This window comes from Prionailurus bengalensis, chromosome D1 (genome assembly GCF_016509475.1).
Source record: "Prionailurus bengalensis isolate Pbe53 chromosome D1, Fcat_Pben_1.1_paternal_pri, whole genome shotgun sequence".
Classification (NCBI taxonomy): domain Eukaryota; kingdom Metazoa; phylum Chordata; class Mammalia; order Carnivora; family Felidae; genus Prionailurus; species Prionailurus bengalensis.
The window spans coordinates 14,861,288-14,886,254 of record NC_057346.1 but is presented as its reverse complement, the minus strand read 5'-3'; the positions used below and the strand labels follow the sequence as shown (position 1 = coordinate 14,886,254).

The 24,967-nt window shown below is 41.0% G+C and overlaps 1 protein-coding gene and 1 non-coding gene across 8 annotated transcripts in view; one reads left to right on the top strand and one right to left on the bottom strand.

The window, feature by feature from the left end:
* The window catches only part of SIK3 (SIK family kinase 3), a 249,807-nt gene that overhangs the window by 21,664 nt on the left and 203,176 nt on the right, over positions 1-24,967 (top strand). The window lies entirely within an intron of this gene.
* On the bottom strand, positions 11,962-12,067 carry LOC122484540. Its single transcript, XR_006297608.1, has one exon. It is a non-coding gene; the product is annotated as a U6 spliceosomal RNA (small nuclear RNA).

Genomic DNA, 24,967 nt, shown 5'->3' with positions numbered 1-24,967 from the left:
TCATAATTTCCATGTGCTAAGTACTTTCCGTGTTCTTCATGCTTCATGTCATACAGGCTGACTTCTCAACAACTTTGCAAAGTGTCTGTTGTTACACCTAGTTGAGGAAACTGAGGTACAGTTAGGCAACTTGTCCACGGTCACATATCTTTTCTGTGGTAGAGCTAAAATTTCTAAGTAGGTCAGTAGGACTCCAAGACTTTTGTTCTTTCTGCCATACCAGGTGGCACTAGGCACCAAAACTGAACAATGGAATTCTAAATAACCAGAATTCTGTCACTGTCATTGTAACTGTTAATATGTAACCAGACACCTTGGCTGTTACAGATGATTTAGGCTGAAAGAGTAGAAGGAATGCCAAGGAAAACTGACCATTGGAGAGGCTAAGAACTGGCCAGACTCACTCTGAACAAGCATATAATTTAAATTGAAGTCCTGCTCTTGCCGTGCATTACGTAGCTTTAAAATTCTCCAGTGTCCCCTCCCCCATTACATTGCTCTTTCTGAAGTCCTTCTCTACAGAGATGATCTAGCTGCCCCTGAAGACCATAGCTGGTGGTAGCCAGGACCTAGAACTTCTTGGGGTGAAAAGTCTAGGGAATCCATATACAATAATGTAATTATGAATTCTATTGCGAAGTTTGAGAGAGTAAGAGTCTTCTTGACTTGGCGGATTTTGAATGCTTATAAACTTTGGACTCAACTAGATTTTATTCCCCTCAAACCTTTAACATTATCCTGCAAAATATTGGAGAATACTTTCGATTTACTTGCGGCCACCATTGTAGGGGAGTGTTAGTTAATATGGGAGGTCGACAGTTTGGTGAAATAATCACCTGGAAGCTATGCTTCAGCATCAGTCACTGGCTTTTCTGCTAGGTCACCCCCCTCACCCCCCCCCCCCCCGAGTCCTTTGCCTTAATCGTGGTGCATCTCAGGCCTTTTTGATTGCACAACTATCAAAGAAACTGACCTTAGTGATAACCCAGGCACATTTCCAGATAGTAAAAATATTTGGGGAGAGGAATCATTCATCTGCATTAGCTAGTGGTATTAGTTCTCTGGAGAAGTGTTAGTACGTTTTCCAGATTATGTCCTAGAACATCACCAAGATGAGTGATCATCTTAAGGAAAATGGCCATTTGTACTGCAGTGTTCTTAAAAAGTGGAAGCACAACAGAATGTGCTTTCTGGATATGTTCATTTTAGTATTTAATATGGGATCAGTTTTATATCTCTCTTGACTGACTTTTAAAACCGTGGGTGATTTGGGTTCATTCCACCTGTTTTACTTAATTTCTCTCCATCCTGTGATTCTTCCCTGTTTCATGAAATCGCCACGTTTAATCTTTCATTTAAAAAAATATTTTTTTCTGGAATGCCTATTCTTTGTTTCCTCCCTTCTTTCCTTTCTTCTATTTGTCCTTCTAATCATCTACTAATATTTGAGTGGCTCCTGTGTTCCAGACACTGTAGCAGGCTTTGGGATGGAGTTGTGGACACGAGGAAGACATGGTCTCTGTCCACATGAGCTTACAGTCTGTCCTGGTGTTACTGCTTGCTAACCTGCCCTGCCTTCTGTGTTGTTGTTGTTGTTGTTGTTGTTGTTGTTTCTTGTTGTTGTTGTTTCTTCTTCTTCTTCTTCTTCTTCTTCTTCTTCTTCTTCTTTATTCTTCTTCTTTAAAAAACCCCTTTTTTTAAAAAATGTTTGTTCATTTTTGAGAGAGAGAGAGAGCATTAGTGGGGGAGTGGCAGAGAGAGAGGGAGACACAGAGTCTGAAGCAGGCTCCATCCAGGCTCCAAGCTGTTGGCACAGAGCCCGACGTGGGGCTCCAACCCATGAACCGTGAGATCATGACCTGAGCAGAAATCAAGAGTCAGACGCTTAACCAATGGAATCATCCAGGCGCCCCTCTTCTGAGCTTTCTGTAACCCTCTTGGACTTCTTTAGCCCTTGCTGACCCGACTCTTCTGTGAGCTACACTACTTTAAATCTGATTCAGGCAGTGGAGTGCTTAGTGACATCTCATACTGTGGGCTAATTGCTGAAGTGTCTTAGTCTCGTCTTACCAGCTAGAGTGTAAGTTCCTTAAAGGCAGAGCCTGTCATGTTCTTTTTTGTCCTCTACAATGCTGAGCCCAAGTCAGCAGGTGATAAAAGTGTTTTGATTCCCCCTGCCCTGCTGAATGTCCAAGTTATATTAGAGGTCATTGTGAAGATTATGCTTTAAAAAAAACATTTTTTTTTTTAAATTCTTCCCAGTTGTTTGCCTAAATTTGCTGTTTATCTTAATCGTGCTGCAAATGAATGAAGATGGCCCCACTGATTCACTGTGTGCATTTATATTGTTTACCAGTAGAGAGTTTGTATGTGAGCTGATTATTGCACACCTTCTTGTCTGGCTCCCCTTGTGCTTAATGAGGGATGAAATTCATGGCTAAGGAATGGAGCTAACCTATTGTTGATCTCTTAGCACTGTGCCTGTAATCTGTTAGGCTTAAATGTCCTACCAACTATTAACTCACTTAAAATGGGAAGCTGACCATGTAGTAACTTAAAATTTAAAATTGAGCTCCTCCAAAAGTTTAATAGGAATGGAAAGTAATCTTTTAATGGGGGCCTGCAAAACTTACATTTATATGATATTAGAGCTCAAAACTTCCTGAGTAGTAAGTGAAATATGGCAACGTAACTGTGAAGGAAGGAGGCTGGACCCCTGAATTAGATGCTTTTTTCTGAATGTGTCAAAAGCGCTGAGGTAATGGCACTTCAGTGTTGGGAATGAGAAGGAATATTTTCTTATAGAGCGGGAGAGCAGAGGGTACTGGGAAAGGGAAATGCTCGTCTGCCTACACCTAAAAATGAAGAAGATGAGTGTATTAAATTGGAGGACCATGGAGCTGGAGAAAAGGAAACACTTTTACTCTCGAAGTAATCGTGGTTCCTGACTTGAACAAACCGCTGATAAAAGAATCACGTGACAGTAGGGAGATTTGAACACTGACCAGATATTTGATGTCAAGGAATTAGGATCTTTTCAGATAAGATGAGGATTATCGTGGTTTTATCGTGGTTCTCCCCATGGGTGCAAGCTCAGGGAATTCCTAACCTTATTCCCCACACTCCCCTTTTAGAAATACATGTGGAAGTACAAAAGGATGAGATAATAATATAATATCTGGGGTCTGCTGGGGAGAGGAAGAAGTGGTCAGGAGTCTAGATTCCAGTGGCCTTTTAGTTATAATTGTTGTGGCTAGCTGATGGGTCCAGCAGGATCATTATCCTGTTTCTCTCTACTTAAGAGTTTCCATAATAAAAACAAAGAAAAAAGAACTCCACAAAAAACCAAAACACCTAGCAATTTAGAGGTAGAAGCATCAGACACAGCCCTCTGCCTTCTTCCAGCTGGACTCCCCAGATTCCTGCCAGTGCTGCCCGAATGGGGTGCAGTGCAGATTTCTGCCCTCTCACATGTGAGCCCGTCTGTAATGCAGCACCACTGAGAGAGTGGCAAGTGTGGCGTGTTACGACAGTGGCAAGTGTGGCGTGCCATTCTGTCCATGAGGCACATCGCTTTTTATAGGGAAAGATACATATAAGGCTCCAAAAGCAAAATCTAATTAGAGAATAGGAAAATGTGGAGTAAAATCGAATGCTGTATTTTATAGTGCTGAGTGGGCACTGGAAATTCAGAGAATGGAAACGAACACTGGATTAAGGATAAGCAATTTTTTTTTTTTTTTTTTTAAAGGACGAGCAAAGTTTGTACTAGGCCAGTGGACTTTGGGATCACCTTTAAACAAAGTATAAGAGTTGGATTGCCTCCAGGAGTATGGAGGCAGCATGTCCAAGGAAGGAACATATTATGTTTGGGGAGAGTAGATGAATTTGGATTGGTATATTTAATTAATTAATTAATTAATTAGAAAAATATTTATTTCTTTAAGCAATGTCTACTCCCAGTGTGGGGTTTGAACTCATAACCTTGAGATCAAGAGTCACATGCTCTTGTGACTGAGCCAGCCAGGTGTCCCTTATTTTATTTTATTTTATTTTATTTTATTTTATTTTATTTTATTATTTATTTTTTTTAAGTTTATTTATTTATTTTTGAGAGAGAGAGAGAAAGAGAGAGAGAGAGAGAGAGAGAGAGAGAGAGAGAGAGAACAAGCTGGGGAGAGACAGAGAGAGAGGGAGACAAAGAATCTGAAACAGGCTCCAGGCTCTGAGCTGTCAGCACAGGGCCCGATGTGGGGCTTGAACCCACGAACCACGAGATCACGACCAGAGCTGAAGTCAGATGCTTAACCGACTGAGCACCCAGGCACCGTTATTTTTATTTTTTAAATAAATTTCTACACCCAATGTGGGGCTCAAACTTACAACCCCAAGATCAAGAGTCACATGTTCTACTGACTGAGGCAGCCAGGCACCCCTGGATTGGTATATTTTAGGTAAATGGGATGGGGTGGGTTCATAAAAGACATGATTTTTTAGCTGAGGCGTTTGGACTTGGTCTTATAGGCTATTTGGAGCCATTTGTGGGCAGGGGAGCCATTTTTAACTCTTAAGGTTAAAATTCTTTATTATTATTTGATTTGATGATAATGTAGTGTATTCTAAGCCACATGCTTTTGCACAGAGAATGTAACTTGACTGTATAATTTAAAAATTCTTTGTCACAAAAGTTCTCTATTTTTGTAGTGCCCCAAAGGGCCATTCAGGGACCAGAATTAATATTTTTATTTTTAAAAAGGGAGGGACATTGAGGCCCTCAGAGTTAGTGACCCTCATAAAGTGTGAGTGAGTCAACAACAGATCTGGGTTCAGATATGGTATATTGGGTTCTGAGCTCCTTCTGTGTGCTTTACTTGTATTAAAGTAATTGTTTTCCATATGACTAAAGCCAGTCATGTTAGAAATGTTTTAATTTGAGATGTGTGGTACATATAGGTAATGTTGACTTTAGGCATTTCCTGCTTTTTCTTAACTACCTTCTTCCTGGGAATTTATATATTTTTTGGCTCTTTATTTTTTTATGTGGCTCAGCCAGTTTTTTCCAGCAGATCAAGACCCAGCACTTCACTTATCCCATCCTGCCAGTTTGTCAGGTGGTAGTTTGATGGCCATTGATAAATCTGCTCTGTGTAATGTTCTGCTCTGAACTCATGCTTCTAATTGCTTCTACTGTATAGCCTGCTTCCCCTCCACCCTGTAGTTTATAAAATGGGATAATAATCCCAGCCTTTTTTGAGATTCTTTGTAAGAGTATCAGAGATTTGAAACTAATCTACCAGAAGGTACTATAAACATCTTAAGAAACAGTGTATTTCATGGATTTTCCCCCCGAAATAATGTTTTAATATGTGTAATCAACTTGGTTCAGACATAATTTGCATACAAGGGAATTAACCATTTTAAGTATTCAGTTTGCCTTTTGGCCAGCCATGTAATGCCCACACCATCAGCATGTAGAAGTTCTCCGTTATCCCCAAAAGTTCTTTTAGTGCCCTTTGCATTCATTCCCACCTCCTCTAACCCCAGACAACCCCTAATTTGCTGTCAGCATAGGTTGTCTTTGCCTATTGTGGAATTTCATGTAAGTGACTTTAACCAGGACATATCAGCATCCTGTGTTTAAGATTCATTCACTGCACATATCAGATAAAGGGTTAGTATCCAAAATATATAAAGAACTTATCAAACTCAACACCCAAACACCAAATAATCCAGGGAAGAAATGGGCAAAAGACATGAATAGACACTTCTCCAAAGAAGACATCCAGATGGCCAACCGACACATGAAAAAATGCTCCACATCACTCATCATCAGGGAAATACAAATCAAAACCACAATGAGATATCACCTTACACCTGTCAGGATGGCTAACATTAACAACTCAAGCAACAACAGATGTTGGCGAGGATGTGGAGAAAGAGGATCTCTTTTGCATTGTTGGTGGGAATGCAAGCTGGTGCAGCCACTCTGGAAAACAGCATGGAGGTTCCTCAAAAAAACTAAAAATAGAACTACCTTATGACCCAGCAATTGCACTACTAGGCATTTATCCAAGGGATATAGGTGTGCTGTTTCGAAGGGACACATGCACCCCCATGTTTATAGGAGCACTATCAACAATAGCCAAAGGATGGAAAGAGCCCAAATGTCCATCGATGGAGGAATGGATAAAGATGATGTGGTGTATATATATACAATGGAGTATTACACAGCAATCAAAAAGGATGAAATCTTGCCATTTGCAACTACGTGGATGGAACTGGAGGGTATTATGCTAATGGAAATTAGTCAGAGAAAGATAAAAATCCTATGACTTCACTCATGAGGACTTTAAGAGACAAAACAGATGAACATAAGGGAAGGGAAGCAAAAATAATATAAAACCAGGGAGGGGGACAAAACAGAAGAGACTCATAAATATGGAGAACAAACTGAGGGTTGCTGAAGGGAGTGGGGAGGGGGGATGGGCTAAATGGGTCAGGGGCATTAAGGACTCTACTCCCGAAATCATTGTTGCACTATATGCTAACTAATTTCGATGTAAATTAAAAAAAAAAAAAAAAAAGATTCATTCACTGTTGCCCGTACATCTGTATGGTAGTTTATTACTTTTCATTGCTGAGTGGTGTATCTGAGTAGTGTTACATTGTGTGGGCATAAGAGGATTAGGTTATGTATTTTTCTGTTGATGAACACGTGAATTGTTTCTAGTTTTTGGCCATTATGAATAAAGCTGCTGGAAACTTGATGTGGAACTTTGGGTAGACTTAGGTTTTCATTTCTCTTGGGTAAACACCTTGGAGCAGGACCACTGGGTCATAAAACCAAGTTATAGGACCGTAACCATATGATAGGTGTGTGTTTAGCATTTTAAGAAGCTGCCAAATTATCTTCCAAAGTGGCTGTATAATGTTACGTTCTGTCTGGCAGTATCTGAGGGTTCTAGTTGCTCCATATCCTCACCAGTGCTAGGGTGAGAAAATGTTAGCCATTCTCATAGCTGTAGATGCTGTCTTGTGCTTTAAATTTACATGTTCCCAATGACTAAGGATACTGACATCTTTTCATGTGCTTGTCAGCTGTGTATCTTTGGTGAAGTGCTTGTTCAAATCTTTTGGTTTTTTTAAGCTTATTTATTTTTTGAGAGAGAGAAAGAGAGAGAGCAAGCAGGGGAAGGGCAGAGGGAGAGGGACAGAGAGAATCCTAAGTAGGCTCCATGCTGCCAGTACAGAGCCTGACATGGGACTTGAACCCACGAACCACGAGAGCATGACCTGAGCCAAAATTAAGAGTCGGACACTTAACTGACTGAGCCACACAGGTGCCCCACTAGTTCAAATCTTTTGCCTGTTTTTAAAAATTGGGTTGTTTGTTTTTTTAATGTTGAGTTTTGAGAATTCTTTATTCCGGACACACATCATTTATCAGATATATGCTTTGCAAAGATTTGCTTCCATTCTGTGGCTTATCTTTCCATCCCCTCAACAGTGTCTTGTATTTATTTCTGAAATGCTTTATTTATTTTTGAGAGTGAGAGAGTGTGAGTAGGGGAGGGGCAGAGAGAGAGGGGGACAGAGGGTCCAAAGTGGGCTCTATGCTGACAGCCACAAGCCCAATGTGGGCTTCGAAGTCAACTGACCAAGCCACCCAGGCACCCCAACAGTGTCTTTTAAAAGCGAGAGTTTTTATTTTGAATTCCAGTTGATCCATTTGTTCTTTTATGAATTGTGTTTTTGGAATTTAGTCCTTATCCTATCTTTTCATTTTTAAAGTAATAAAGTCATTTGTCAGAGCAAGGCAAGAAGTCAAACCATATTTCATTTTTATGTCCGGTAAGAATCACTAGAGACAAATTATTTTCTGTGGGATCGATTTTTGAATTTTCTCTAGAACAAGATTTCTAGCAATTAAAAGTCAAATGCAGTTCAGATGCGTTACTTCATAATAGTTTGAGTGCTTCCAAGGAACTCAGTTTGTAAGCTGTTTAGTTACTAATTACCCATCCTTTTCTGTGGAAAGAACTTAAGTTCTATTTTAAGGTGACCTTTTTTTCTGAAGGGGCTGTTGTTGGTAGAAGATGTGGGTTGTAGCTAATGATCATAAAGTTCGTTGTGAGAACTTCCTCAATCATATTGTTAATCCTAATTTGTGGCAGTGCTTATCAGTAAAAAGAAATGTAAGCTATTGTTAAATACTGAACTACTAGTGAGGGTAAAGTGCCGTGTAGCTAAATTTCTTCAAGAGTGAAGAAAAAGGAGTTAAGATCAGGATACAATAAATAGTATGCTGTTTCCATTTAAAATACTTCAAGAGATAATTACAAAGGCATTGGGGTCTATGATTTTTGGTCTCTCTGATGATAATGAAGTGTGTTATAAATTGGATAAAGCAAGCCCTCGGAGCTGTTTAAAAAATGTTTTTGGTAGTTACTGACAAATTACAAGAGGAAGGTTGCGTCTCAGCGCAGAGGTGATTTCAACATTAAAAATAATAAAGGACTTTGACCTTAGTTTTGAGTCTGCTTTCTCTTGACCTGTTTCTCTATGAATTAAAAAAAAATTTTTTTTAACGTTTATTTATGTTTGAGACAGAGTATGAGCAGGGGAGGGGCAGAGAGAGAGGGAGACAGAATCCGAAGCAGGCTTCAGGCTCCGAGCTGTCAGCACAGAGCCTGACGCGGGACGCAAACTCAGTAGCCACGAGACCAGGACCTGAGCCTACGTCGGGAGCTCAACCGACTGAGCCACCCAGGCGGCCCCCTTTCCATGAATTCTTAACGCTGCACTCTTATCGCACACTTTTCCTGGACCTTCTTGTTACCATGCTCACTGGCAAAGTTATCAGTGCACCTGAAGAGGTGTTTTTGCTTTTGTTTTTGTTTTGACTGAATACAAGACACTGAGTGTGCAATTTCTAACATTACTGACAAGGCCTTTCTCTTAAAAGGTGAGGAATCTTAAGAACCTTAAGAATTTAAGATCTGGGTATGCTGTCCTCCTGAATATTTCTTTCTTGCTTGCTTTTTTTTTTTTTTAAACTTTATTTATTTTGAGAGAGGAAGAGAGAGAGAGAGAGGGAGAGAAAATGGGGCAGAGAGAGACAGAGAATCCCAAGCAGGCTCCGTGCTGTCAGCACAGAGCCCAAATGTGGGGCTCGAACTCACAAACCGCGAGATCATGACCTGAGCCGAAACCAAGAGTCAGACGCTTAACTGACTGAGCCACCCAGGTGCCTCCTGGTCATTTCCTCTTTACTCACATCTTTATTAGTAAATCAGGCCAGAGGGATCGTTTACCTTTTGAAAAAAAGAAACTGGATGCCGCAGTTTGTTTTGGTTGCAAGTATCTGGACAGCTGAATGTCGGTTGAGCAGCGATGCTGCCCTGAGTAGTGGGATGCTCTAGAAACTGAGAGACCTTGCCTGCTACCTGTGTGGTGGGAGATAATGAATCTCTTCTTGCCTTTGTGGGGAATGCCACCCCTCACTCTCTTATGGTTTCATTGTAGTTACATTCAGATCTTCTGAGATACGGCTCCTGATGGTTTTAGCTTAAACGTGTTTGAGTGACAGTTTTAGGGAAAGGGGAGTGTGTTCTGTTCCAAGGACGGGCAGTTTTACTCTATGACTTTAATAAATTCATGTCCAGTGATGTGAAGAATAATACTGGGGAGACCCACATATAATACATTTTGTTAAGTGTAAGTGGTAAAAACAAACAAACAAAAAACCCCAAAACCCTCTGAGTCGTGGTTCATTATAGCAGCTGAAAATTTTAAATCCGTTGTAAGAAACCAGTGAAGCTAGTTTCTGATTCATCCAGAGTGAAATAATTTAATATTCTAACTTTAGCAAAGGCAACTAAAAAGCAAACCTGAACCACTTTATGTGCTTTCGATGTGTAGTAATGTTTTTTTCATCTTTTCTTATATGTTTTACTTCTTAGTCATTTACTTCCAGTAGTTTCAAATTGGTTGAGGGAATTAAGGTGGTAACCGAGTCCCTACAGTACAAGATTTTCCTGCTGTGTACGTGAACCACTTTTTCTGGAAAAACCCTTCCACTGGCCGTCTTCTCAAGGGCATTTACTTCTCTACCCTTAGTGATTTGAGGGCAGAAGCCTGTGTTTAGTCAGAGATGACAAATGGCTCAATTTTTTTTTTTTTTCTAGTTTGGTGACCGAGAAATGATTCAGAATTGAAACTGAAGTGAATTTGGAGTTACTTGCAGTTACCCTTAAACAGTTGCTGTCTGTTACTATTAGGCGTATTTTGGACATGTGGTTTCCATTTCGATATTCTGTGTTACGTTGCTAAATTTCTTGCCTGGTTTAGACACTTTGCTTTTGAAATTAGGTTGGACGTAGCTTTGAACAGAGGGCCACTGGAAATTGAACATTGTGGTCCATTTGGGGAGGAGAAGTTGGCATAGTTTTACCTCAAGGATTCTTAGGAAACTTTTGATAACAAAAATATGTTTTCCAAATGTTACAAGCTTAGGGAGTTAAGTACTTATTGAGAAAACCAGGAAGCTTGTGATTCCTATGAAAATATTGGCCTTTTAAGCTAAGACTATCACTCACTACTTTTTCCTTTCATAATTGAACGAAGGTAAGTTTAAAAAAGAGCAGGTTCTTTGTTTGGAGTGCAGTTTATAGCAATTTATAAAGAAAAAAGCAAAGTGCTTTTTCCATTCCTGATTTTACACTTTTTTTTTTAAATTTTTTTTTTCAACGTTTATTTATTTTTGGGACAGAGAGAGACAGAGCATGAACGGGAGAGGGGCAGAGAGAGAGGGAGACACAGAATCGGAAACAGGCTCCAGGCTCTGAGCCATCAGCCCAGAGCCCGACGCGGGGCTCGAACTCACGGACCGCGAGATGGTGACCTGGCTGAAGTCGGACGCTTAACCGACTGCGCCACCCAGGCGCCCCCTGATTTTACACTCTTAGAGATAAGCACTAGTATCAGTTTAGCATATGTTTCGTATCTTTGGCTGTGCACATGCAAATATTTATAGGTAGATTTTAGGGGTTTACTTTATTTATTTTTAAAGCATATTGATTGACTGACTGATCGATTGATTGATTGAATGAGAGAGAGTGCACAAGAGAGGGGCATAGGGAAAGAGAGAGTCCCAGGCAGGCCCCACACTCAGCAGCACAGAGCCCAACATGAAGCTCGATCCCACAACCCTGGGATCATGACCTGAGCCGAAATCGAGAGTGGGCCCTCAACAGACTGAGCCACAGGCGCCCCTTTAGGGATTTATTTTATTTTGTGCTATTGCAGCTTTTGTAATTTAGTCTTTTTACATATGAGTCTATAAAATCTATTTCATTTCCCCACCTCCAGTTTTCTGTTAGCTTTTTCTTTTTAATGTTTATTTTTTGAGGGGGTGGGGAGGGTAAGAGAGCACGGGAGAGAGGCAATCCCAAGCAGGCTCTGCGTTATCGATGTGGGGCTCGATCCCGTGAATTGTGAGATCATGGCCTGAGCCAAAATCAAGAGTCAGACAGATGGTTAACGGATCGAGCCACACCGATGCCCCTCTCTTAGTTTTTTTGGAAGATTGTTATTCATTTTCTTCTTCATGCGTCAGACCTTTGAAAAGTCATAAGGTGGAGCACGTGGGTGGCTCAGTTGTTTGAGCATCCAGCGCTCGATTTTGGCTCAGATCATGATTCCAGGGTCATGGGATCGAGCTCTGAGTAGGGCTCTTGCTGAGCTTGGAGTCTGCTGAAGATTTTCTCTCCCTCTCTCTCCCTCTGCCCCTCACCACTCACTCTCTCTCTCTCTCAAAACACAAAAAGAAAAAGAAAAAAGTCCTATAAGGTTATTAATGCTTTGCTCAGTATTTTCTTTCATAGCATTTGTCTTAACTTTTAACTTTTGTGCTTTTTCTTGTTATTTAAAGGATTTTATTTATTATTACATGTCTTTATAAAAAATGCAGATTGCTTCCATGAATTTGTGTGTCACCCCCATGCAGGGGCCGTGCTCATCCTCTGAATTGTTTCAGTTTTGGTATATGTGCTGCCAAGGTGAGCACTAAAAGGTTTTGTTTTTTTTTTTTTAAACTGTAGTTTCAGTATGACTTCTGGGTTTTATAGTATCCTCAGGAGACGTATACTTAGGAGTTTTATGGTATCCTATTTGAACATTAAAAATACTCTAGGGGCGCCTGGGTGGCTCAGTCAGTTAAGAGTCTGCTTTCAGCTCAGGTCATGATCTCATGGTTTGTGAGTTTGAGCCCCGTGTCGGGCTGTCTGCTCCCAGTGTAGAGCCTGCCTTAGGCCCTCTGTCCCCCTCTCTCTGCTCCTCCCCCACTTGCACTCTCTCTCTGTCTCTCTCAAAATAAATAAATTTAAAAAATATGTTCCATATTTTCTCTTAGTGCTTTGTAAATTTATTTTTAATATTTAGGTTTTTAATCCACTTGGAATATATTTTCAGTATAATATGAGATAAGGATCTGGATTCTCAAAAAAAATATTGGTAGCCAGTTGTCCTAATAATTTGTTACTTATATACTTATTTGAAATTCTCTTGTTAACGTATACCCTTTCTTATTTATTTAATTTATTTAAAAAGATTTTATTTGCAAGTAATCGCTATACCAGACATGGGGCTTGAACTCACATCCCTGAGATCAAGAGTCACATGCTCCACTGACTGAGCTAACCAGGCACCTCTCAACATATATTCTTGATAAAGAGTACTTATCTGTGTATGTGTACTGCACGTTTTAGTTACTGTCACTTTAGAGAATGTTTCAAAATTTCCTTTTACAGTTGATTCTCCCCCTCTTGTTAAAGGTAGACTAATCATAATCATCAGCGAATAATAATTTGAACTCTCCCAATGTTTATGCTCTTTTTTTAGTGACAACGTTGAAGAATCGTTATGATAATAATACCACCTAATATAGTGCTTCTCAATTTTATATGCATAGAAGTTACCTGAGGGATCTTATTAAAATGCATATTTAAGCAATTGCACTACTAGGTGTTTACCGAAGAATGCCAATTCAAAGGGATACATGCACCCTGATGTTTATTGCAGCATTATCTACAATAGTCCAATTATGCAAACAGCCCACGTGTCCATTGACTGATAAGTGGATAAAGAAGATGTGGCACACACACATGCACAGATGGTCACACACACACACACACACACTGGAATATTACTCGGGCATAAAAAAAAGAACGACATCTTACCATTTGCAATGACATGGATGGAGCTAGAGAGTATGATGCTAAGTGAAATAAGTCAGAGAAAGACAACTACCATATGATTTCACTCACGTGGAATTTAAGAAGCAAAACAAACAAACAAAGGGGAAAAAGAAAGAGGGAGGGTGGCAAAGCAAGAAACAGACTCTTAACTATAGAGAACAAATTGCTGGTTACCGGAAGGGAGGTGGGTGGGCAGGATGGGTGAAATAGTGATGGGGATTAAGGAGTGTGCTGTCACGATGCGTCCTGGGTCTTGTCTGCGATTGTTGGATCACTATGGTGTATGCCTGAAATGAATATTACACTGTATGTTGACTGGAACTTCAATAAAAACTGAAAAAAAGAAGATGTCAAAAAAAATGCAGACTTGGTAGTTCTGTCCTTTTTATCACTGGATATTATCCTATTATCTGGATGTACCCTAGTTTATCCATTTACCTCCTGGAGGACATCTTAGTTGCTTCCAAGTTTTGGCAAATGTAAATAAAGCTACTCTGAACATTCACGTGTGGGTTTTCCTGTAGACCTAGGTTTTCAACTCATTCGGGTAAATATAAAGAGCGTGATTATTGGATCATATGGTAAGAGTAGATGCTTAGTTGTGTAACAAACCACCAAAGTGGTTTTCCAAAGTGGTTGTACGGTTTTGCATTCTCACCAGCGATGAATGAGAGTTCCTGTTGCCATATGTCCTTGCCAGCGTTCGGTGTTTTCATTGTTTTGGATTTTTGCCGTGCTAATAGGGATATACCCGTATTTCATTTTTTTAATTTGCAGTTCCCCAGTGACAGAAGAGGTGGGCATCTTTTCATATGCTCATTTGCTATTTGTGTGTATCTTCTTTGGTGAGGTTCAGATCTTTTGCCCATTTTTTAATTGCCTCCTGTTGTTTGTTTTTTTGTTGTTGCATTTTAAGAATTCTTAGTGTATTGTGGATACCTGTCCTTAAGTCAGATGGATGTTTCGTAAAGATTTTCTCCCAGGTTTTGGGTTGTGTATGTCTTTAGTTTTTACCATTATTGATGCTTGCCCTTGAGTTGGGACACATAATCATCAAGTTGAGAAAGTTTCCTTCCCTTTTTGTCTTTCTGAGAGCTTTTTTTCGGGAATGGTTTTCGGGGAATCTTTGAAAATTTTCTGGCTAAATGAATAGATGAGGCTAAATGAATAGATGAAGCTTTGTTATTAGCAAGGCATCCCTGTTTTATTGTGGATACTTAAAAACACATTCCTTATGGTATTGTTTTTAAGAACGTAACTGAATATTTAATTCCTAATCTTTGTAAGTAGTTTACTTTTACTCCTTCCATGGTCTCTTGTCTCTTTAATGTTTACGTTGATTGCTTGTCCAACATTCTAATCTCGTTCTGGCTTGATCTTTGTGGCTACCTGTTCCTCTGCTTGTCTGTAGCAATCTATTCCTGCAGCAGGTCAGACTTCCACCTCTGAAATCACATATTTGGAAATTTTGCTCTCTGGACACAATTTCCTGTCTTTTTAGTTCTGCCGTTTGCTAAACTCGATTCTCTGATTTCACTGAGGCCTCCAGCCCCTTAAATCCTGCCGGTCTCCAAATTCGTGACATTCTTCCTGGCATCCCTTTTGTTCACGTGGACACAGTTGGTCACTTTCAGTGAGTCAGAAGTATCCTCAGTCCTGCACCTTTGTTCTTCTCTCCCATCTGCCACGCACATCTCCAGCTGTGGATTAACAATACTGCCCGTTTTCTGGGTTCCTGCTTTAGGGCCTCAAGAAATGATTGAATCGTGTTTATTTGTTCTACTGCTAATTCATGACTTCTACCCTCATCTGTGTTTGTGATTCTCTTTAGTAGTTTTCTTGTCTGTAGTTGATTTCTTTTCTCTTTCACCAGAATGACTGTTCTTTCTAAATCTTTACCCATTTTTGGTAAGCTCATGTTCACCTCCCTCTATCACAGACGACCCCATAGTCCAGTAAAGTGATCTTAAAAGAAAAAAGAAAAGAGAAGAAAAGAAAAACCAACACATTTCTTTTATAATACCTTCTGTTATTCAGATAAAGATAAAATTCCTAAGTTTAACATGCCCTTTCTGGTTGTCCAGCCTCTCACCTCTCTCCTCTCTCCTCTCTGAGCCCCAGCTCCCAGCTTCATTGGCCTTTTGTCAAATTCTTCACGTGCCAGACTCCTTCTTAGCATAGGGTCTTTGTGTATGTTTTTCCCTGTGCCAGAGAGTTTTTCTCTTGTGCTGTTTCACTCCTATTCATCTTTGGAAATTCATTTTTATGTTGCTTCCTCAAGGAAGCTTTTCCTGACCTTCCATTTGCCTGAAGATAGGCATGGACTCCCCCTGAAATAATAGTGATGAGACTAACCACAATGATAATAGCAAACACATGATGTTTATTGTGTGCCGGGAACTGTTTTAGGCACTTTATATATACAGACTTTTTTTTTTTTAAGTCTTCATAGCAACCCTATGGGTTAGATGGGTAAATAAACAGGACCTATGATTGTCCCCATTTTATAGGTGAGGAAACTGAAGTGCAGAGCGTTACGTCACTTGTCCAAAGTCACGTGACTGTTTGGCAGTGGAGCTGGGATTTGCCCGTGGGCAGTCAGGCCTCGGAGCCCGTGTTCTAAACTGTGCTGTACTGTAATGATTATTATGATTGTGTCATTTTGGTTAATGTCCACCTTTCTCAGTGGCCTCTCAGTTCCTGAGTTCAGAGACTGCCCCTGTCTGGTTAAATTTTGATTTTCCAGTGCCTAGAACAGAGCCCGGCAGTGAGCAGTCTGTGACAGAACGAATCCCCCTGACTTTCTGCTGACTTGAGTAAATAGAGGCTTTGGTGCGAGCGTCTTCAGTTTTCGTCCCTTCTCCTTCCACGCACCAAACCCCCTGGATCGAAAGAATAGGTGCTCCCACTTACTTCAAAATTGAATCCCGCCACCTGTTTACTTCCTGTGTCCTGAAAGTAATATTTGCACTTTGTAATTAAGAACGATTGTAAATGTCCATAAAGTGCGCTGCCTTTTTTCCCTCTCGCACCTTTCTCACTTTCCAGAGGTGGTGAAATGATTATCTTTTCTTGAACATGCACAAACTGTGTGGTCACTTAAAATACACAAAAGGGAGTGCGTGTAATATGCACATTAGTCTATGTTTGTTTTTATATTAAAAATTAACTTGCAGTATTGAACCGTAGTTTTGCAAGCAGTCACCATTGAGGGCAACCAGGGAGAGGGTACGTGGGATCTCTCTGCATTCCTTTTTATGCTTGCAGGCGACTCTCCAATGATCTGAAAATAAAAGAAGAAAACTTAGGAAACTAGAGAAACCTTTCTACATCAGCATATTTATCTCTTTCTTCCAAATGACCACATTCGACAGGTCACAGGTATGCAGATGTGCACCTTTTGGCCACCGACGGACTGTTACTTCATTTTTTCCTCTTACCAGCACTGCTGTAGGGGAACACTTGCATTCGTAGCTTCATCCTTGCTCGGGTGGATATTATATGCGCAGCCAAGTTTTAGAAAAGGAGAAGAGAAGGGATCCGAAGACGTGCACACGTGACAGTTGGCAGGCTATTCCCTGAACCAGTTTATCCTTTCAGCTGCGGTTAGGATACGGAGCCTGTTCTGTTCTCTGTGCGCTCACCTGTAGTGTCCTGATCCTGTCCCTCCGCTTCTTCTGTGGGACTTGAACAAAATTGATTAGTCCTTTTCCATTTGATATCCCCCCTTCTCTCTTGGCTCTCTCCTGTCTGCCCATCCTCCGGCAAGTCCTTCACATCAATAAGACTTTTCTTAGCAACGGAGTGCTTGATTTGGATTTACTTCTCCTTGTGACACCCTCAGACATAGCTCCTGTGGTTATCCCCATTTCACAGGTAAGGACACTGAGACACGGAGAAGCTAAGGGACCTGCCCAAGGTCACCCGGAGAGTGAGGGCTGCATAGTGATGCGGTCAGTCTGACTGCAGAGTCTTCGGTGCTAACCACCACCCCCTGAGAAGGAGTCAGGAAACTACTGCCAGCTGCTCAAGCCTGTCCTGCGGCCCGTTTTCTGTGTAACTCAGCTAACACGCTTATTATGTTTTTAAAGCGTAGTTAAAAAAAAAAATAAGAAAAAAGAAAATATGGGACAGTGTGTGACCCACAGGCCTAGAGAAAAAGGCGACTGATCTTATTACCATTAAATGAGATCGTTCTTGTAAAAGTATTTAGCATAGCGCTGCTATGTAATAATAGCTTAAGAAATATTAGAGGCATTATTACTTTTATTATCAGAACCTCTCTTTTACCACTAAGCTTCTACGTCATCTCTTTTTCCTCTGTGCCTGCTGCAAGCTTAGGGCCGGCCCAGAGCTTTCCCGTAACTGCTCTGGGAAGGGTTTTCAGTGCCTTGTCGCTAATTCTATAACCCAGCTTAAACTCGACTTCTGAGTTCTGTGTCTCATTTGACACTAACTACTCTATTCCCTTACAGATTTCCTATTTGTTTTTGAAACAGGAATATTTTCTGTGTTTGCTTTTTCTTTTTTTTTTTTTTTAAATTTTTTTTCAACGTTTATTATTTATTTTTTTGGGACAGAGAGAGACAGAGCACGAACGGGGGAGGGGCAGAGAGAGAGGGAGACACAGAATGGGAAACAGGCTCCAGGCTCTGAGCCATCAGCCCAGAGCCTGACGCGGGGCTCGAACTCACGGACCGCGAGATGGTGACCTGGCTGAAGTCGGACGCTTAACTGACTGCGCCACCCAGGCGCCCCTGTGTTTGCTTTTTCTTCACTGGTGTACTGCTATTAAAAAAAAAAAAGTTTTTTTATTCGCGGGCATGAGCTGGGGGTGGGGAGGGGGCGGAGAGGGAGAGAATCCCAAGCAGGCTCCCTGCTGTCGGCACAGAGCTGGGCGCGGGGCTCAAACTCACGAACTGTGAGATCATGACCTGAGCCGGAGTCGAGAGTTGAACACTTAACCAACCCAGGCGCCCCTGGCAAACTATTACTTCTTAAACCCCTTTCCTACTCTGCTCCTCTGCCTGGTGTGTAAGGGATTGTATTCTGAATTCAGTCCTTGGCACACCCTCCCTACCTGGCTTCTGCCCCACTTCTCTGCCCTCTTCTGAATCACAAAGACCTGCATTTGAGTGTGAGTTCATTATCTTCTGTCTGAGCGACCTGAATGGTTTATTTCATTTCTTGGTTTCTTTTTCTGTAAGAACAAGAGTAGTGGGACCCACTTTAGGATTATGTGGATTAGATGAAACCATGTATGTAAAACATCCAACAGTGTCTCATTTACAGCAAGGGCTTAATAAATAATAGCAATAGGAGTAATGATAGTAGTGTAGTCGTGTTGCCATTGTAACTCTACCTCTAGCCCTCCCCCTTTCCTCAAGTCCACGTATTTGGTGGCCTGCTAGAGGTCCACCATTGGATACTTCTCCAGATGCTTTAAACTCTGAGTGCACATCTTTGTCTGGCTTCAGTACTTAGTGACTGTGGCCTCAAAAAGATCACTTACTTTCTTCCAGTCTCAGTTTCTCCATTTTTGAAAGAACGCACCTTATTCACACTGACTGAGCTCGTTCTTGTACAAATGTTTAGCAAAGCGCTGGTACATGATAATAGCTTCAGAAGTGTTAGGGAGGTTCACCTGGCTGGCTAACTTGGTAGAGCAGGAGACTCTTGATCTTGGGGTCACGAGTTCGAGCCCCACTTCGGGGCTGGAGTTTACTTGAAAAACAAACAAACAAACCAAAAAGAAATACTAGAGCCATTATTACTGTTATTATCCATGTTATTATTCTTCCTCTTAAAATTCAGTCTTCCTTTCGCTCAGAACGAGAGCCTCCGCTTTGCCTTCTCTTCTTGGTCCGCCACAGGCCGTTAGTCACCAAGTACTGTTGAGTCCTCTTCAGAGGCATCTGCTCACATTCATCCGCTCCTTATCGTTTCTTGACAGAGTTATTGTGTAACCTCCTAATTGGTCTCCTGGTCTCTGGGCCACCTTCCACCTTTCATCCAGATTTATCTTTATCGAACGCAGATCTGCTCACACCACTCAGTGGTAAAGGCCTGAGACAGGCCCCTCTTACCTGAGATAGAAAGCCTGCAAGGCCCATAACACCTCAGTCTTTTACGGCCTCATCACTTGATCCTGGAACCCAGGCGTCCTCCAGGAGAAGATTATGCTTCTGACTATTCTTCGACTGCCCCATATACTCTAGAATCGTATGCCTGGCCCCTCCTGTTATGGCTCCTCCTTCACTCTTGGTGCTCAGAGTGCTGTCTCCCCAGCCACTTCCTGCAAATAAACAACCCTCTCCCCCAAATGCCTTGTCCGTCTGGTGGATGCTTGGTTGCCCTTCAGTGGTGGGTCTCAAAGGTGCCATCTCCTGTCTTCTGCTCTCTCTTGTCTGAACTGCCCTTCCAGGCAACAGCAATTAGTCCTTCATCAGGAAGCAGTATAGTGGGGTGGGTAGTTTGATCCCTGAGTTACAGGAGCCAGACTGGCTTGGTTAATAATGTGGCTGCAGAGAACTGAGATGCAGTTGTTCAGCCTATCTGTGCTTCAGTTTTCCAATCTGTAAAAAATGGATAATATTAGTCTTGTGAGGATAGTGAATTAATATAGGAAAAATGCTCTGAATAGGGCCTGTACATACTAAGTACTTCATAAATATTGGCTGTCATTATTATTATCATCATCACCAAAGCGTTGCTTCCATGCCTCTGTAATGGCATTAACTGCTCTGTATTACATTGACTTTTTTATGTATGTTTCCCAGTAGACTGTTGCTTCTTTGAAGGCAGGACTGTTGCAATCATCTGGGTCATCAGTATCCAGTCCGCAGCGGGCCCTCAGTAAACACTCAATCAGTTGTGCTGTTTGCTCAGCCGATAATAAAACCCTGGATCCTCCTGGATTTCAGCAGTCAGTACCTCACATCTCTGGAAGTGATTGCTCTCTGAAACTATGGCATTAGAGACACAAAACTGTTAGTATAGGACCTCACTGGGCTCTTCAACCAGAAATTTACTATTACAGCGAAGCTTCCCACTGAAAGTGGGCAGAATGCAGCTGATAGCGTGCTGTCATTGGAGGAAGTTTCTCCCCAAGTAGAAGAGGGCCTCTAATGTCATTTGCTTAAAGGGACACAGTCCAAGGTTAGAAAGTCCACTTGCTATCAGACCTGATTTGTTTTGTTTTGTTTTGTTTTGTTTTGTGTTTTTGGTTATGGGTAGAGCTGTGTCTTTATTCTTATAAACCTGCTGAAGAATGAAATGTTAAAACTTTTCCCTTTTAGTGATTCAGAGAAAGATTTTTTTATTGTAAGCATGATCTCAATGAATGCCAGATATGGAATCTTTTATTAAATTTTTTCTTAAATGTTTACTTATTTTTGAGAGAGAGAGAGAGACAGACAGACAGACAGACAGAGTGTGAGTGAGGAAGGGGCAGAGAGAGAAGGAGACACAGAATCCAAAGCAGGCTCCATGCTGTCAGCACAGAGCCCGACATGGGGCTTGAACTCGTGAACCGTGAGATCATGACCTGAGCTGAAGTCGGATGCTTAACCGACTGAGCCACCCACGTGCCCCAGGTCTTCTTCTTTTTTTTTTTTTTTAAATGTTCATTATTTTGAGAAAGAGTGCTTGTGAGAGCATCTGAGGGGCAGAGAGAGAGGGAGACAGAGGAACTGAAGTGGGCTCTGCCCTGACAGCAGAGAGCCCAGTGTGGGGCTTGAACTCCCAAACTGTGAGATCATGACCTGAGCTGAAGTCAGACGTTTAACCGACTGAGCCGCCCAGGTGCCCCCACAGATGAATCTTTATGGACAAGTCCAGAGCATCAAGTCATTAAGCTCCATATGGTCTGGTTCCACTGCCAACCCCTAGTACCTTGCCATGCCTGGGCTTTTGTAACGGTAACTGATCTTTCTGCCTTTGGGCTCTTCCCTCCAGTCTGTCCTCTCCACTGCTGCCATATTAATCTGGCAAAAGCCCTACTTTTATTTTTCTCATGCATTATGAAAAATCCTCCAAGAGTCTCTCGTTGTATACCCGGTAACTTCCAAACTGTAGTTTGACATCCAGGATGCTCTATGGTAACTCCTGTTACCTTTTCTACCTTCTCTTCCACTGTGCCCTAGAATGCACTTTGTGGCTTATCTGGGCTAGTGGTGATTCCTGTAATACGAATTGCGTTTTCTTTTCTTACCCCGTTTGGAGTAGTTTCCATTGTGTTCCATTCCCTTCCATGTTCCTTTTGAAATCTTGCCTCTCTTTTCAGATCTGTATTTTAAAAACTTTTTATTTTTAAATAATTACAGACTCACGGGAAATTGTGGAACAGTACATGGTGTTCTGTGTTCCTTTCCCTCAGCTTACCCCAGTGATGATATCTTGTGTAATTGTACTATAAGAAACATTTTAAAATTCCATTTTGAGTAATATTTTCAGTGGTAAGGAAAAAAAACCCGTGTTTGTTCGTTCCTTTTTTTTTTTTTTTTTTTTTTTTAAAGGCTGGATTGGATTTGTGGAAGTGGTCAGGAATCATTTGGACTCAGGTCTGTAAAACAAATTAGGTGGGTGATCAAGCTGAGTAGTATGGTGTCTGATCCTTAAAAGGAAAAGGGTATGGCCATATGGTGTCAGAAGACCGATTTTATCTGCCTTTATGAACTGGCCTTGGAAGTAATTTCAAAAGAGACATTTCCAAAAGTAGAATGGGTATATAAGCGTAGTCTTCACTTACGAGATGTGAACATTCTAGTGTGTTGGTTAAGTTTCAGTATTTTATAACCATGCCATTTGTATTCTCTTTTAATGCTCATGTTCTTCCTAGAGATCATGTTTTTATAAAACAGGCTAGTTGTTGAAACACACATTGGAATGTGAAATAAAGAAGTTTATTTTCCTCATATGCTCATTTTTTAAAGGAAGGCAGAAGGTTTGTAAAGGAAGATATTTTGGAAAATATATCCAGTTTCCAAACTGGAACTCTCATACGCTGCTGGTCAGAATATAAAATGGCCACTTTGGAAAAACAGTTTGGCTGTTCCTCACGAAGTCAAACACAGAGTCACCATATGACCCAGCTATTCTACTCCTAGGTATATGCCCAAGAAATCAGAAACATACGTTCACACAGAAACATGTATACAAATGTTCATAGCGGCGTTATTCATAACAGTCAAAAAGTGGAAACAACCTCAATGCCCATCAGCCGATGAACAGATAAACAAAATGTGGTATTTTTGTACAGTGGACTATATTTCAGCCATTAAAAGGAGTGAAGTACTGATAATGCAGCAGTGCGGATGAACCTTGAAAACAGCACGCGAAATGAAAGAAGCCAGACACAAAGGGCCACACGTCGTATGATTCCATTTAGGTGAAATGTGTGGAATCGACACACTGGCACACCGTAGGGACAGAAAGTGGATTCGTGGTTGCCAGGGGCTACAGGGGAATTGAGAGGGGAGGGGAGGGAGGAGGGTGACTGCTAATGGGTATAGCATTTCTTTTTGGGGTGATGAAAATATTCTGTAATTAGACAGTGGTGGCGATGCGCAGTCTTCTGAATATACTAAGCACCATTCAATTGTACGTTTTCAAAGGGTACATTTTATAGTACGTGAATTACATTTCAAAAACGTTCATTCTCCAGTTGCCAGTATCGGGTTGTGGTTTGGAGTGGTACCTGTTTGCCTGGTGTGGTAGAACGTGTATTTGAGGTTTCCTATGTTTTGAGCTCCAAGTGAGGCAAGAGATTTTCGGGGAAAGGGCATAACTCTGCTAGACTTAGGACTGGTAACTGCTCAGTGCCCTGTAACCCTAGTGGGCAGAGTAAAGGTAGAAGCAGATCAGATAAGGAGGGAATAAACTTCGCTTCAATTCCATGCAAATTTGTTAACACACAGAGAACTCAAGAAGTATTTTAAACAAAGCAGGTTCTGACCTGTTAAATATGACTGGCTCAAGTTCTTGCCATTCCGTCTTGGATGTGAACCTCCCGGATCTTTTTTCATAGATACTGGGAGAGAGAAAGTCTTGTCTCATTAATGAATTAAAAGGAAAATTTCAATAGGCTTTTTTTTACCTGTGGAATTAAAGGTATTTTTGTTAATTTTTATTTTTTTAGTTTTTAAATTTTTATGTTATTTTTAATTTTTTTACATTTATTTATTTTGATATAGAGAGACAGAGCACAGGTGGGGGAGGGGCAGAGAGAGAAGGAGACACCGAATCCAAAGCAGGCTCCAGGCTCCGAGCTGTCAGCACAGAGCCCGACATGGGACTCGAAGTCACAAACCGCGAGATCATGACCCGAGCCGAAGTCGGACCTTAACTGACTGAGCTACTCAGGTGCCCCTATTTTTGTTAATTTTTAAAAGGTAAATTCAATCTGGTTTTTCATCTAGGTGTCAAATATGTTTTTCACCATTGCCATACTTATTTTTGCCATGTTTGCATAAAAAACCTTTTGGTTTTTTCTCAAATTAATCTGTATGTCTGTGGTGTAAAAGTCATGATATATATATAGAAATGGGTACCAAGATTAGATGGTAGCCGTCCTGAACCATTATTCTTTGGCAGACTGAGCTATATGTACGTTTTAAAAATAAATCATACTGCCATATCTGAATAAGACTTTAATCTTACTTAAATAAAGGTATGACAGATGGGGAAAAAGTAATACAATTTGTCTAATGGTAGGTAACATCCTCTGAGTCTTACTATCTGCCAGGCATTGTTGTCAGTGTCTTGCATTCATCATCTCACCTAATCCTCTGGGCCAACTTAATCATTTGACTTAAAAAAAAGAAAAAAAAAAAAAAGAAAATCAGTACAACATAGATGTTCTTAGTGGCTGACATTTTTTCATTTTTTTTCCTCCCACTCCCTGACTATTTTTTCTTAAACTATTTTTTAAAAATTTTTTAATATGAAATTTATTGTCAAATTGGTTTCCATACAACACCCAGTGCTCCTCCCCACAGGTGCCCTCCTCAATGCCCGTCACCCACCCTCCCTCCCTCCCCCTCCCCATCTGCCCTCAGTTTATTCTCAGTTTTTAAAAGTCTCTTATGCTTTGACTCTCTCCCTTTCTAACTTTTTTTCCCCCTTCCCTTCCCCCATGGTCTTCTGTTAAGTTTCTCAGGGTCCACATAAGAGTGAAAACATATGGTATCTGTCTTTCTCTGTATGACTTATTTCACTTAGCATCACACTCTCCAGTTCCATCCACGTTGCTACAAAAGGCCAGATTTCATTCTTTCTCATTGCCAAGTAGTATTCCATTGTGTATATAAACCGCAATTTCTTTATCCATTCATCAATTGATGGACATTAAGGCTTTTTCCATAATTTGGCTATTGTTGAAAGTGCTGCTATAAACGTTGGGGTACAGGTGTCCCTATGCATCAGCACTCCTGTATCCCTTGGGTAAATTCCTAGCAGTGCTATTTCTGGGTCATAGGGTAGGTCTATTTTTAATTTTTTGAGGAACCTCCACACTGTTTTCCAGAGTGGCTGCACCAGTTTGCATTCCCACCAACAGTGCAAGAGGGTTCCCGTTTCTCCACAGCCTCTCCAGCATCTATAGTCTCCTGATTTGTTCATTTTAGCCACTCTGACTGGCATGAGGTGGTATCTGAGTGTGGTTTTGATTTGTATTTCCCTGATGAGGAGTGATATTGAGCATCTTTTCATGT